This window comes from Gossypium arboreum, chromosome 5, assembly GCF_025698485.1.
Source record: "Gossypium arboreum isolate Shixiya-1 chromosome 5, ASM2569848v2, whole genome shotgun sequence".
Taxonomy (NCBI): domain Eukaryota; kingdom Viridiplantae; phylum Streptophyta; class Magnoliopsida; order Malvales; family Malvaceae; genus Gossypium; species Gossypium arboreum.
Genome location: NC_069074.1, coordinates 39,874,274 through 39,888,702, shown reverse-complemented (window position 1 = coordinate 39,888,702; position 14,429 = coordinate 39,874,274). Strand labels below are relative to the sequence as shown.

The 14,429-nt window shown below is 39.0% G+C and overlaps 1 non-coding gene across 1 annotated transcript; it reads right to left on the bottom strand.

Annotated features, from left to right (window-relative positions):
- Nucleotides 1-674: 674 nt before the first annotated feature.
- LOC128293541 (small nucleolar RNA R71) lies at nucleotides 675-781 on the bottom strand. Its single transcript, XR_008283722.1, has one exon. It is a non-coding gene; the product is annotated as a small nucleolar RNA R71 (small nucleolar RNA).
- Nucleotides 782-14,429: the final 13,648 nt, after the last annotated feature.

The window sequence follows — 14,429 nt, the reverse complement described above, 5'->3', positions numbered from 1 at the left end:
TATTACTTTAGCCTTTTATTTTTCTTGCAATTTAATTTTATTTATCATTATTACTACTAATTAATTAACTTTTTCTTTATCTTGGCAAGTTTTTATAGTTTATGACTCGAAGAAACCCGTCGGGACCATTACTTTTTGATGAAGAAATCGATCGCACAGTTAGTAGAAACCAAAGAGAAATAAGGCGAAGCTTAAGATACACGGAGAACGAGCAAGAAGACGATACTCAACCCCCAACCGAAGAGATGGCTGAAAACCAAGGCAATCAGCTACCTCCTGCAATTGCGGCTAATCAAAATCCTGCTCCACATACTATGTATGACTATGCTAAACCTTCTTTAATAGGAGCTGAGTCAAGTATAGTTAGACCTACTATTGCTGCAAATAATTTTGAACTGAAACCTAATAGAATTCAGATGATACAGAAGTTTGTTCAGTTTGATGGTTTGCAGGATGAGGATCCCAACACTCACTTGGCGAATTTTCTAGAGTTTTGCGACACCTTCAAAATTAATAGCGTTTCTGATGATGCCATTCTCCTTTAGTTTTTCCCTTTTTCACTGAGAAACAAAGCTAAACAGTGGTTGAACTTGTTACCACGAGGGTCTATCACTAGTTGGAAACAAATGACCGAAAATTTTTTACTAAAATATTTTCCGCCAACTAAAATGGCTAAATTACGTAATGATATTTCTTCTTTTGTGCAGATGGACTTAGAAACACTTTACGATGCATGAGAGAGATACAAGGATCTATTGCGAAGGTGCCCTCACCATAGGTTACCATTATGGCTGTAAGTTCAAACGTTCTACAATGGTGTTAATCCCTCGACAAGAAAGATGATTGACGCAGCTGCTGGAGGAACCATCAACAACAAAACACCTGAAGAGGCTTATGAATTCATTAAAGAAATGTCACTGAATAACTATTAGTAGCAAGTGATGAGGACTAAGCCAACAAAAATAGCAGGCGTTTATAACATCGATTCAGTTACTATGTTGTCAAATCAGGTAGAACTTCTCAATAAAAAGATTGATGGTTTACTTGATTCTAAGGAGGTACATCTAGTAATGAGGTGTAACTCAAGTGGAGGAGGCGTGCATACAGAATATCAATCCTTCAATCCTACAACCGAAGAGGAACAAGTCAACTATATGGGTAACAATAACTTTAGATCTCAAAATAACCCATACAGTAATACTTATAATGTAGGTTGGAGGAACCACCCAAATTTCTCTTGGGGTGGTCAAGGGAATCAAAAGCCACAAAATCCTTAGGGTTTTCAACAACCACCTTATCAACAAGAGAAGAAACTGAACCTTGAGGAGATGCTTTCCAAATTCCTCTCGGTGTCAGAAACTCGTTTCCAAAATACTGAGACAGCACTTAAAAATCAACAAGCATCGATCCAAGGACTCGAAACTCAGATAGGCCAGCTATCCAAACTAATCTCCGAACAACCACAAGGTAGCTTACAAAGTAATACTAGACCTAACCCAAGGGAACACCTCAATGCAATTAGTACTCAAGATAATGAAGGATTCATTGCGGCTGAGCTAAAATTGATGCAAGAAACTGTGGTGAGCAAAGGTAAAAGTGAGGTAAGTCATAACAAAATGGTGAATGAATAATATAAACCTCGTGTCCCATACCCTAACGCGACAAGGAAAGACTGCTCAGACGAACTATTCGGTAAATTCCTTAAAATTTTTAAAAAAATACATATTAACTTACCGTTTATTAAAGCTCTGACACAGACGCCGAATGCAATGAAATTTTTAAAAAAGCTTTTAGTAAATAAGCGGAAGTTGGACGAAGCATTGCATGTGAGACTAAACGCAGTCTGCTCAGCTATTTTACAGAATAAGCTACCCCACAAATTGAAAGATCCAGGGAGTTTTACAATTCCTTACTTAATTGGTAGTTTAGATACAAGTCATGCATTAGCTGATTTAGGGGCTTGTATTAACATCATGCTTTACAAAATGTTTAAGCAACTAGGTCTTAGGAAACCTAAACAAACTAGGATGAGCATCCAATTGGCAGATAAAACTATAAATTTCCTACGGGTATTGTTGAATATGTTCTAGTGAAAGTAGATAAGTTCATATTTCCCGTTGACTTCGTTGTTCTAGATATAGAGGAGAATAATAACACCCCTTTGATTTTAGGGAGACCCTTTTTAGCAACTGCTAAAACAATTATTGATGTTAGCATAGGTGAGCTTACACTTCGTGTGGGAAACGAAACGATCACCCTTCAAGCTCGTAATTCTGGCATCACATCGAACATTGAAGGTAATGGTCTACACTAGTCTACTAAAATTGACAATATAACTTTGCAGAAATTGAGTTTCAAAGAAGTTCACGAGCCATGTCCCAGTAATAATAGAGGACACATTCATGAAGAACGAAGGCTATGGATAGAGGAGCTAGACGAATGGTGAGGACATAAACCGAGAACAAACGATAAACCAAAATTACGCCAGAATAAGTTTGATACCTCCCCAAATTTACTTAAGGTTGGTGATAAGGTCTTATTAGATGCTGCAGATCCCCACATTGTCATTATCACACCGAATAAGGAAATCCTTCTCACGGTACTCAGTATTTTTCCATTCGGTACGGTAGAGGTGTGTCATCCCAAGTTTAGCACTTTTAAGGTAAACAACACCCAATTAAAACCTTATTTTGATGAGATTGATAGCAGGAATGAGGAGTATAAACTCCTCAAACCACCATGACCATTCACTGGAGAGGTAAGTCGAGCTTAGACTATAAATAAACGCTTCTCGGGAAGCAACTCGAGCACTAACATTATTAATTTCTTTAAATTTTGGTATTTAACTCCTAACCTACTAATAGAAATCTTGAATACAAGTGTTTCCACAGAGACACGGCCAAGCACAGGAGCGTGCTTAAGGCCGTGTAAAAATAGGGCAAAAGATTTCCCTAACATAGGCTGGCATAAAATGCCACAACCATGCGATATGGCCGTGGTCGAGCCTGCCAAAACACCACAGGAGTGCGACACGTCTGTGTGGAAGAACCATGGACGAACCTGTTAAAACAGCACGGGCGTGCGACACGCCCGTGTCTAACACTCGTGGTCGAACCTGTTAAATGAACACGGGCGTAGGGCTTGAACAGACGGGCATGGGAGAAGCGAACGAAGCTAGACACAATCGTGCGACATGGCCATGTGAACCCACACGCCCGAGGAACATGGACGTGTACTAAATGTTAGACGTGCCTAAATTTGAAATTCGCGAATCACACCGGCTGAAATTGGGGAACACGGGCGTGTTCCATGGCCGTGTGCCCTAAAAATCTATAAATACCATGTACTATTCACTTTCTTCTCCATTCAAAAAACCTAACCCTAGCCGCTGCAACTCCACATGGCCCTCTGCCACGCCCATGCACCGCGTCCAACTTCGTTTTTGACTTTCAATTTCGCTCTCTTAGCGTTTATTTACTCCTTTCAATTGTATTTTACTTATCACTAATGCTTATTAGTAGCATAATCTTCATTGTTTTTGAACTATTTTTCATATTGCTCATTATTTTATCATTTAGTTTGCATTTTTAATTTAGTTATTATACATTGCATGTTTAATCAAATGATTAGGGAAACTTCACACCCATGATTTTACCATGCTCATTCTCATAATATTTTCCATGCCAATGTCTCTCATGTAATTTTCATTTTTCAATTAACTTATCATACATTTCATGTTGTTAGGAAAGCTTCATTCTTTTATCTTACACATGCCATTACTACATACAATGATAAAGTCACAAAATTATTATATTAATTATGTTTGGTTGTGGCTGAAAGTCTACTTTTTAGTTGATAATTGTATTCCTTTTGCTTCGACCATTAATCAAGATGACTTGATGATTCTAATCACAGGTACCATGTCATCCTCATGTGGAAAGAAAATCGTTGTACCAGCCTCGAAGAAGAGGAAGGGAGTGTCATCTTCCGCGGGTCCAACCGCGGAGATTCGTCACCCTCTCCTGCAGTTTCCCCGAGGGCCTCAAGAAGAACTGTTCCAAATACTTTGGGCCCGACCCTTAATTGCGGGCCTCTGCATTGACTAGGCTGCCATAGAACAAGTCCAGATAGCTGACGCGATTAGGGCTCTCTTAACCACTGACCTGTGGGAGCTATTCTTCGTGATTATCGAGTTGACATACCTCGAGCTCACAATGGAACTCTGCTCAACATTCCATCTTTAGACCGTAATGACGAGGACGATGATCCCGGCACGGTCTAGTTTCGCCTAGGCGGATTAATCCGCCAGCTAAGCATCCCAAAGTTTGGTGCTGCACTAGGCTTATATACAGAGGAGTTCAGAGAGGAGAATGAGCTAAATGCTCTTAGTCGGCACATACATTTCTCTCCCTCGAAGTGTTGGCACACATTGGCCCTTAGCACTACAATCCTAGCCGTTCCAAGGCATCAGTTCTCCCACCGTCCCTGAGGTATTTACACTCTATTTTAGCTTAAATGATTACAGGGAGGCGAGAGAGTACTGGCGTCGTCAACACCCACGACGTCTACTTCTTATGGTGCATGTCGCAAGGGCACGTCATCAACCTTGCCTACTTTATCGCCCTTGCAATTTAGGACCAGACGGAGCAGCATCGGAAAGGGGTCATCTCCATTGGCCCCTACGTGACCCGACTAGCGCGACACTTCGGGCTTTTCAACACCATGACCCAAGAATCATCCCTCACTCTCATCGGCTAGATGTCTCCACAAGGCATCTCAAGCATGCTTAGCATGAGGATGATCGAGAGGCGCCGAGGAACCTACCCTCCCCAGTATCATCTCGCACAATCTACCGAGGAGGAGGCCTATGAGGACATTTCTGATGATGTCCCCCCACAGCACGAGGACCCACCGACTCAGCCACCACCATCCTCTCTTCCAGTTAATGCGGAAGCTTCATATGCTGACATCTCTGAGCGTTTCACCCGATTCGAGCATCAGTTTTTTTAACTATTTGACAACATTGATGCTACTCTATAGTAGATTTGTCAACACCTCCACATCTCATCGCCAGTCCCACCAAGCGAACCATCCAGCCATGAAGATGTTTAGAAATATTTATTTATTATTTTGTGTTTTTAATTTTTATTAAAACTACTCTTTATTTTTAGATTTAGAATTTTATTTTTAATTATTAATTCCAGTTATTTCTTTTCGAGTAATTATTCTTCCTGATATCCCTTAAAAAGTTCCTAATTTTATCACAGTTATATAGAGCTCTTAAGTTCATCCTCACATAGGAACTAAAACTCCACCGGGAAAAGTTCTCCACGACTACCATGTCCTGCTCGACCACGACCATAGCTACCACTAGATATAATATTCTTTTGGCGCAAGACTTATGGACTAATGAACCTCTATGACTGCCGGAGTATCCTCCTCCACTCTCGAACCGAGTACTCTCCAAAATTCTAGTTCGAGGAATTCATCATACAGGAAGTTTCACTTCTCTCCCTATCTTATTTTTATTTTATAATACCTATCTTTGTACATTGAGGACAATGTACATCTTAAGTGTGGGGGGCATTCATTCATTATCAGAAAATCCCTGAATAATCATCTTGTTCTCTTGAAAAACCCTCATATCATATTTAGGATAAATTTTAATTGATTTATGATTTTGATTGATATATCTTGAATTAAAACATAGGCATTTATGCATTGATTATTTAAAATTTAAGACGTTAGAGAATCAAGCATGATAAGTTGATTTTTAAGAATTTAAAATTATAGGTTGTTTCCCCAAGTCTAGGTATTACTTTGAATTGGAATTCACGATTCTAAACATCAAAAAGCCATAATTTTTGTGAGATTTTTGAGCCTTTTGAGCATCTATTAATCCTTTCATGCTCACTTTTATTATTGCTTTGAGTGCGTTAGTATTGAACTGTTATTCTAGAACTTGCTTTATTATGCATGTCTAGACCACACTATTTTATTTGATATGTCAAAATGATTAAGGCACTTAGGATTAACCCACTCATGCCATGAAAAGCCTACCTCCACGATTAACCCCTAGTAAACCCCCTTGAACCTAACAAGCCATTTCTGGTATTACCCTTAATATTAACCTTTAACCCATTATTGTTGAAATCCCCTAAATTAATCCCTATTTTTGTCGAGATTTGAGTTGAATAGATTGCCTAGCTATGTTTTGTTCTTAATGGTTAGTCTATATTAATTTAACATGTTCTTAAAAAAAAACTATGTTTACATATCTGTAATTTCATATTCTGAGGAGAAGCTCTGTTGTATGCAAGTAAAGATTTACTCTTTTTCTAGTTAGGTAATTTTTCAATTCAATCTCGATTCTAACCATTTCTTTCAGCTTGTGACCACACCCCCTAACCAAGCCTCGTTACAACCCTCTAAAGACCTTTTGATTGATGTATCATCTTAAATTATAGTGGTGGATATTTGATTTTCATGCAAGCCTATGGTAATGACTTTTCATTATTGACTACTTGAGTGCTTAATTTATTGTCCTTAAACACCTCGAGTGATTTGAGTGAATCTTTAGTGAGGATGTGAAACTCTGTGATATTCTAAATCAAAGGTAATTACTTAGATGCGGGGAGACACCTATGTTTGCATGATTAAATACTCAACTTGGAAGGTTTGAAACTTTTATGTTCTTTTAGTTGAATTCTCAATGTATGATTACCTATGGATTATTTTGGGATATTATCGATAGGAATTGTAAGTTGAGAAGAATTTATTTTGATTATGAGTTGAGGATTTTGCTTGAGGACAAGCAAATGCTTAAGTGTGGGGGTATTTGATAAACTGTAATTTATACATATTTTTACCCCATGTTTAACGCATTTTATGGATGATTTTCCTAAAGAATTAGTGAATTTGATGCTCCTAATGCTTTAATTTCATGTTTTATACTTAGGAGAGCATAGGAGAGCGAAAGGAACGAGAAATGGCCAAAAACAAAAAAAATAGGCCAAAGTACGAACTCAACACAGTCTGGACTTCCTTACACGGGCAGCCCACACGGCCGTGCTAATTTGGCAAGCTCAAACACGTCATAAAGTAATCACTCACGGGCGTGTCACATGGGCGTGTCCCTGCCGAACCCAAGTTGAGTCCAATTCAGGAAAGGCCACTTTTGAGGGCTCACAGGCATTCCAAAGCCTATAAATACACCCTAGAGGAGGAAGAAAAGGGAGACGGAGAATAGGGGGTAAGGAATTACTCCAAGGAAGCCGATTGATCCATCTCAGAAGCCGGATTCATCATCAAGACTGAAGATCTCTCCTCAATTTTCTTTCCAGAGTTTTGGGTTTTCTTTATGTTTTGTATTCTTTATTCTTCTGAGATGTTTTCTTACTTAGTTATGAACTAAACCCCTAAATACCTAAGGGGAATGAAACCTAAGACGAATCTTGTTATTATTTTTTGAATCGTATGATAAATATTTAACTTGGTCTTAATTATGTGTTCTTAATTCTTGTTTTCTTAATTCTTGTTTTGATATCCCAGGATACTGATTCAAGATAAGCTCTTATTCAAAGGAGGAATAGACACTGGCTAAGAGTACATTTATCATAATTAAGAGGAGTTGATTGCGCACCTAGAAATAGGGTGACAAGATTTTGTCAGATTAGGGTAAAACCTAATAAGGGGATCCATAGATCGAGTTAATGCAACCCTAGAGTGTTAATTAGAGAAAAGTCTCGGTTATTCAATCTTGGGATTAGATGTTATTAGTCCTGAATAAGGATAAAAACATAACTTAAGGATCTCTACGGAACAAGTTGAATAAATAAATTGTCTGATTCAGAGCTAGAATAACAAGTAAAGTCTAGGTGGATTTTTTCTTAGGTATTGTCTTAAGTCAATCGATTTTCCCAAAAGCAATTCCCCAATTCTTTTCTTTGCACGTTCTTAGTTTAGATAATTAGTTAATTAAAACAAAACCTTTTTATTTTTAGGCTAGATAATAAAAAGATAGTCATTACTAGTACTTTTAGTTCCTTTAGGTTCGACAATCTGGTCTTGCTAAAACTATACTACTGTTCGATAGGTACACTTGCCTACATCGAGATAATAGTTAGTTCAAGAACGAGTAATTATAAATATTTAAAACCTATCACGAAATCACGCGATCAAGTACACTATGGATAATGTACGTACCAGTATTCTCATCTGGAGCATCTTCATCCTCTCGACGGCATGCTGCATAAACCAAAGTTGGCTACCTTGCCTCAGCATGATCAATACCTCTTTCTGGTGCTCCACGACCTAAACTGTTTCCACCCCTGGCCTGACCACGACCTCTAGGCGGCTGCTGGCCACCCCTCGGTGGCTATACATTACTTCTATCAAAGACTTGCCTCTGATCCAGTCTTCTGGGACACTATCTGAAACTATACTCCATGGAACCACAACTCAGCCAGGCTTTTGTTCTCATCCAGCACTCTGCTGTATGACTTTTTCCACAAATAGCACAAAGTGGTAACCCAGTAGCAATAAGAGGCCCCGCTCTGTCCGGCCCATCCACTCTGGCCCTTCTCTTAGGCCTCTGATCGTAATTGGAGGGCTCAAAATCCCTTTTATTTCTGCGCCTTTCTCTTTCTCAGTTTAGGCACTCTGTGCGCTTTACATCTTCAGCGATTTTTTGCTTTCTCCACCAATGCTGCGAAATCCCGCTCCTCTTGAGGAGCAATCAGTACCCAAAGATTATCTTTGAGGCTGTCTTCGAACCGAACACAATGTTCATAATCTGTTACCACTATTCCTTTAGCATACTTACTGAGTCGTAAGAACTCTGCCTCGTACTCCGCCACAGATCGGTCTCCCTGAATCAAGTTCAAGAATTTCTTCCTCCAGGCATCCACGTAGCTTGCGCCTACGTACTTTCCTTGGAATGCTGATTTGAAGAACTCCCAGGTTATCTGGTTAGGCTGAGTGCCCTCTTTCACGGTAAGCCACCACTGGTAAGCTTCCTCTAGTAGCAATGACACTACTCCTTTCAGTTTTTGCTCAGAAGTACAATCTAAGTCGTCCATTATTCTTTTGGTGGCCTCCAACCAATATTCGACCATGTTCGATGCTACTCCCGCGATACTCTTGAAGATCTCAGCTCCATTCGACCAAAGTCTCTCAGAAATCGACCTTCGGCTCCCAATACCAATGTTGGGCCTAGTGACCCTTTCTAGAATCCCTAACATTGCTTGGGACAATACACCGTCCCTAGCAACTCCATCATACGACCCTGTCTCGGGTACCGGTAAAGCCAATGCTTCTCTCGCCTTAGCATTGGGCATGTGACCTGATGCCGAAGATCCAGCCCTAGCACCTCCACGGCCTTTGTCACGGCCTCTTGCACCCTTTCTAGTGCTCATTATCACTTCGCGTATAATCTGGTTAAGAAATTTTATGCAATTTAACTCATAGTTTTAGTAATTAAGTAGATGTTTTATGACAGTAGTAGTTAAGAGTTGTTTTCGCAATGGGAGGCTCGCTACAGTTTTAGTTTCCTATAGTTTTTCAGTTTACTTTAGCTAAGAGTCTCAGTATAGTCTATCATCTAAAGTAAGCCCAATAACTATCTATAGTATAACAGTTTAAAATAGATTTCAGTATTAGGAGAACTTACTTGGTTCGATGCCAGAGACTCGGTGATCCACACAATAAAAATCCTTCAAAATGCTTCAGAATCATTTGTAAATAACTTTAAAATCCAAAAACTAAGGCCTATTTCCCAACCAATTTTGCAACTAGGCTCTAATACCACTAAATGTAACACCCTAAACCCTGCCTAGACTTTATGACTGAATCTGGCGTGTCACATTAAAATGCTTTCTCGAAAAACTGTCTCTAAAGTCAACTTAATTATTTATTAACCATTTTAAGCCAGCCTTACTTTTTAAAAACATGTTTGTTGAGGAAGCATTTCAACAATGTTTCGAAAACGTGATGTTATGAAAACATATATCATTTTGGAAAACCGCGCTCTACTTTTAGCAGAAATAAATTGTAATAGTTAAAAACTGCCAAATTAAAAGCTAGAAAATTAGAGAAAATGCTTTATTACATCAAAACCCAAAGAAAAAGTAATTTAAGTAATGTAAAAGAAAATACAAATATTTAAAGCTCTTCGTAGTGTAGCCACCCCCAAGTCCTCCCATACGTCGAACCACCTACTGAGGATTACTTGAAAAATTTAAAAGAGGGGGTGAGTTTATGAAAACTCAGTGCGTACAACCTTTATCGATCATAAAGTATGCGGCACATCAATTTGGGCCTAAGCCCATTACAATAACAGTGGCACTTGGGCCTTAGACCATAGTAGCCTTAGTTGGGCCTAAGCCCATGTCACAATTAGAATCAGATTATGCAATGCACAAATACCCAACCAACCCTACACTCCATATCCCATCCAACCCTACACTCCTGTAGGTATTTAATCGACCCACCAATTCCTACACTCCTGATATAGCACCGGTTGTGGCACTAGCTAAGGCTTTAAGCCGTCGATGGATCCACAGTCGTCAAGCGACCATGCGACCCTAACAAATCATATACTTCCTCCAAATCAATGATCCCATCCCTCCATGCAGCATAATATCACATGAATGTAAACATATCATAAATGGCATCCAATAACAATCATATAACATGTAGGGGCATTTTAGTCATTTTTCCCTTTGAGGGCATAATAGTCATTTCGTAAATCAGGATCTAAGTACACTTACTGACCCATCAGTAGGTTCACAGTCGTCTCGCGTGACCTGTGTAACCTTTAGTAAACAAACAGAGCGGTTGGGCCCAAAGCCCATTTAAGTAGGCCCATAGGCCCACACGACCCATTGGCTCACCAAGCTCGAATCCGATCCAAGCCATGTGAGTGACATGGCCGGTCCAACATTTTCCCACCTATTGGTGAGTTTTACACATCTAGGGCCTATGACCCATTGGCCTCATACGGCCCATTACGGCCACAGCCCACAGTTCACTCATGGTGGCATCTACTATTGCATCAGATTTTCCACACATGCATTCACGCGCTCATGTAATACCCGTTGCCGTTCTTTCGACTTTTCAGCCTTTTGGCATTTCGGGATTTGCTAATCTAAAGTTAATGTGGTGTATGTACGCACCTTTTATAGATTTGCAACCAAACCATTTCTGAATCGAGAACCTATGATCAACCACAACCCCTTACCATCAGTCATATTTACGGTCAAACCAAAAACCAAAGCATCACAGAAAATTTAACCGAACCATCACTACTTACCAAACGAACTATTGTAGAGCCCCTTTCACTCTTAAAATCCACGTATCTTCCTAAAGCTTCAACCTTCACATAAAATAGTCAACCAAAACATCAAACCCCATAATCCCACATAACTGTGTTTAGGATTTAAGGTTCTTACCAATAAAGAAGGTACCACTGTAATCGGCTTAGCACCTTGATTACAGAAGTCGAGTCCCTAGCAACAATCGCACGAAAAAGGAATTAAGAAGGTGTTAGATGATTACCACCCTAAGGCAGGAAAGAGAGAAAACAATCATTCGGCTTTAGAGATACCAAATTCCAAACCTTTGAGAAGAAACCAAATGAGATTCAGTTATGGGCAACACACTGCAGAACACTTACCCAAAAGTCAAGGAATTTTGCCAGCACTTCAGTAAGATTTGGCCAAAAGAAAGATAGGAAGAGAAGGGAGAAAATAATTTGGCTTTTACAATTTCGGCTACCCAAAGACAGAAGGTATTCGGTTTGGAGAATAGAAAAGAAGAAGTGAGCAACACTTAAGGTATTCGGCCAACAAAGAAAAGGGGGAATGATTCGGCTTGACAAATAACAGTGAAAGGAGGAATGAAATCGAAATAAAAGGAGTTCTCGGCTTTTGAGAAAAGGGGACAAAGAAGAAGAAAATATGAAGAGTAAAATGTCACTTAGGTATTCGGCCAAAGAAAATGAACAAGAGGCTGAGAGGATTTCAGGAGTCTTCGATTAGAGCCAAAACAAAACAAAAGAAGTAAAATTGCCAACCCGAGGTATTGAAACTAAAATGACCTAAGGTTAGCTAACACCAAAATGCCACCCCAAAAGCCTATAGCCAAATTTTCATGACCAAAAACACTTCACAAATCCGTTCAGCCTTCAACATATTAATCACCTCCCCAACACCTACACAACCGAAACACTAAGTGCCAAAATTTAAACTCGATAAGACTCTCCTCCAAATTTGAATCTTCCTCAATTTTTCTCCTTAAATTTCTCCCATCCATCTCTTAAAATTTGGCTAACAACAACCCCAACCAAATTTTTTCAAACCCTCGGTGTTTCAGTCAAACACAACTTCCTTCCAAAGCCACCGGCAAAAATAATCCCCATTTGCACAAGTAGGGATTCGCCCCTCAGGCCCCTTGCACACTCCACACGTCACTTACCACTTGGCTAGTAGGTTTTTTATATCATACTTTACCAAATTTTATTTATAACCCTACTGACCAAAGATAAGGGTTTTATCCTTAGAAACCAAAATTTTGTGGAAGCTAGGTCTTGAACCCATGACTTCCTAGACACTTCCAGGGCACACAACCACTAAGCCAAACACTCAATTGTGCCACTTTCTTGTACAATTAAATATTTATGTGTAGTCTCCTAACTGCACCCCTACTCAAAACCTAATACTTCTAGGCCTAAATTCGAGGCGTTACAATGTACCATTTCTAACTTAGGTATAATTTACTTGGTTTTCTATCTCTGAAAATCTCCATACCAAGTATCTTCTTTGCTGGTCCCAAGTTTTTCATCTCAAATTCTTCACTTAGTTGAGCTTTGACCTTTCTTATCTCTTCTTTATCTTTTGCTGCTATCAATATATCATTAACATAAAGAAGTAGATACACGAAAGAACCATCATTGTTTTTCTTAAAGTAAACACAACTGTCAAAACTACTTCTTTTGAAATCATGAGAAGTCATAAAGGAATCAAACCTCTTGTATCACTGTCTTGGTGACTGTTTCAAACCATAAAGAGACTTTTTCAGCAAGCAAACATAGTCCCCCTTTTTTGAGACTGTAAAACCCTCTGGTTGTTGCATCTAAATGTCCTCATCAAGTTCTCCATGCAAAAATACAGTTTTTACATCTAACTCCTCAAGCTCCAAATCATGCATGGCCATAATACCAATCAAAGCTCGAATCAAACTATGCTTCACAACTGTGGAGAACACATCTATGAAGTCCACTCCTGGAATTTGACTGTAACCTTTTGTAATAAGCCTTGCTTTATATCTGGGTTCTTCAACTCCTAGAGTCCCTTCTTTCTTTTTAAACACTCATTTACAACGAACAGCCTTTTTACATTTAGAAAGTTTCACAAGATCCCATGTTCTATTTTTGTGGAATGATTCCATCTCCTCTTGAACAGCAAACATCCATTTTTCTGAGTCTTCACAGCTAACTGCCTCAGAATAATTAGATGGCTCTCGGTTTGCATCTATAGCTTTAGCCACATTTAAAGCATAAGTAACTAGATCAGCCTCGACATACTTCTTTTGATGTTTAATTTCTCTTCTAATTCTATTTTTGGCAATAGAGTATAACGGTTAAGAAGCAACTCTATTCTCAATTTTTGTACTGGCTTGAAGAGTCGACTCTGTATTAGTCTGATGCTCCACCTGCTTTTGATTTTCTTTATTGGAAGAGTATTTAAGAGATAAGTTAGGTAGCAAAGCAGTTTCATCAAAAACGACATCTCTACTAATCACAACTTTTCTATTTTCAGGACACCATAACTTATACCCTTTTACACCGACTTTATAACCAAGAAAAACACATTTAATGGATCTCGGTTCCAATTTTTCATTATTAACATGAGCAAATGCAGGACACCCAAAGATCTTTAAGTTAGAATAATTAGCAGGATTAACAACCATACCTCTTGTGGAGTCTTTTTCTCAATGGCAACGGATGGAGATCGGTTGATCAAAAAATATGCAGTAGAGGTTGCTTCTGCCCAAAACGACTTCGGTAAGTTGGCATTTGATAACATACATTGAACCTTATCCATGATCATTTTGTTCATTCATTCTACAATGCCGTTTTTCTGTGGAGTATGACGAACTGTCAAGTGTCTCACGATTCCTTCTGACTTGCACAGTCTAATGAACTCATCAGAATAGAACTCTAAGCCATCGTCTGTGTAGAGGTATTTTATTTGTTTTCTCATCTATTTTTCAATCATAATTTTCTAAGACTTAAATGCGGAAAACACATCACTTTTCTGCTTTAGGAAGAATGCCCAAACATCTCTGAAAAAATCATCAATAAAAGTTAGCATATAATTAGCTCCACCTCTCGAAGGCACTCAAGATGGCCCCCACAAATCAGAATGAAT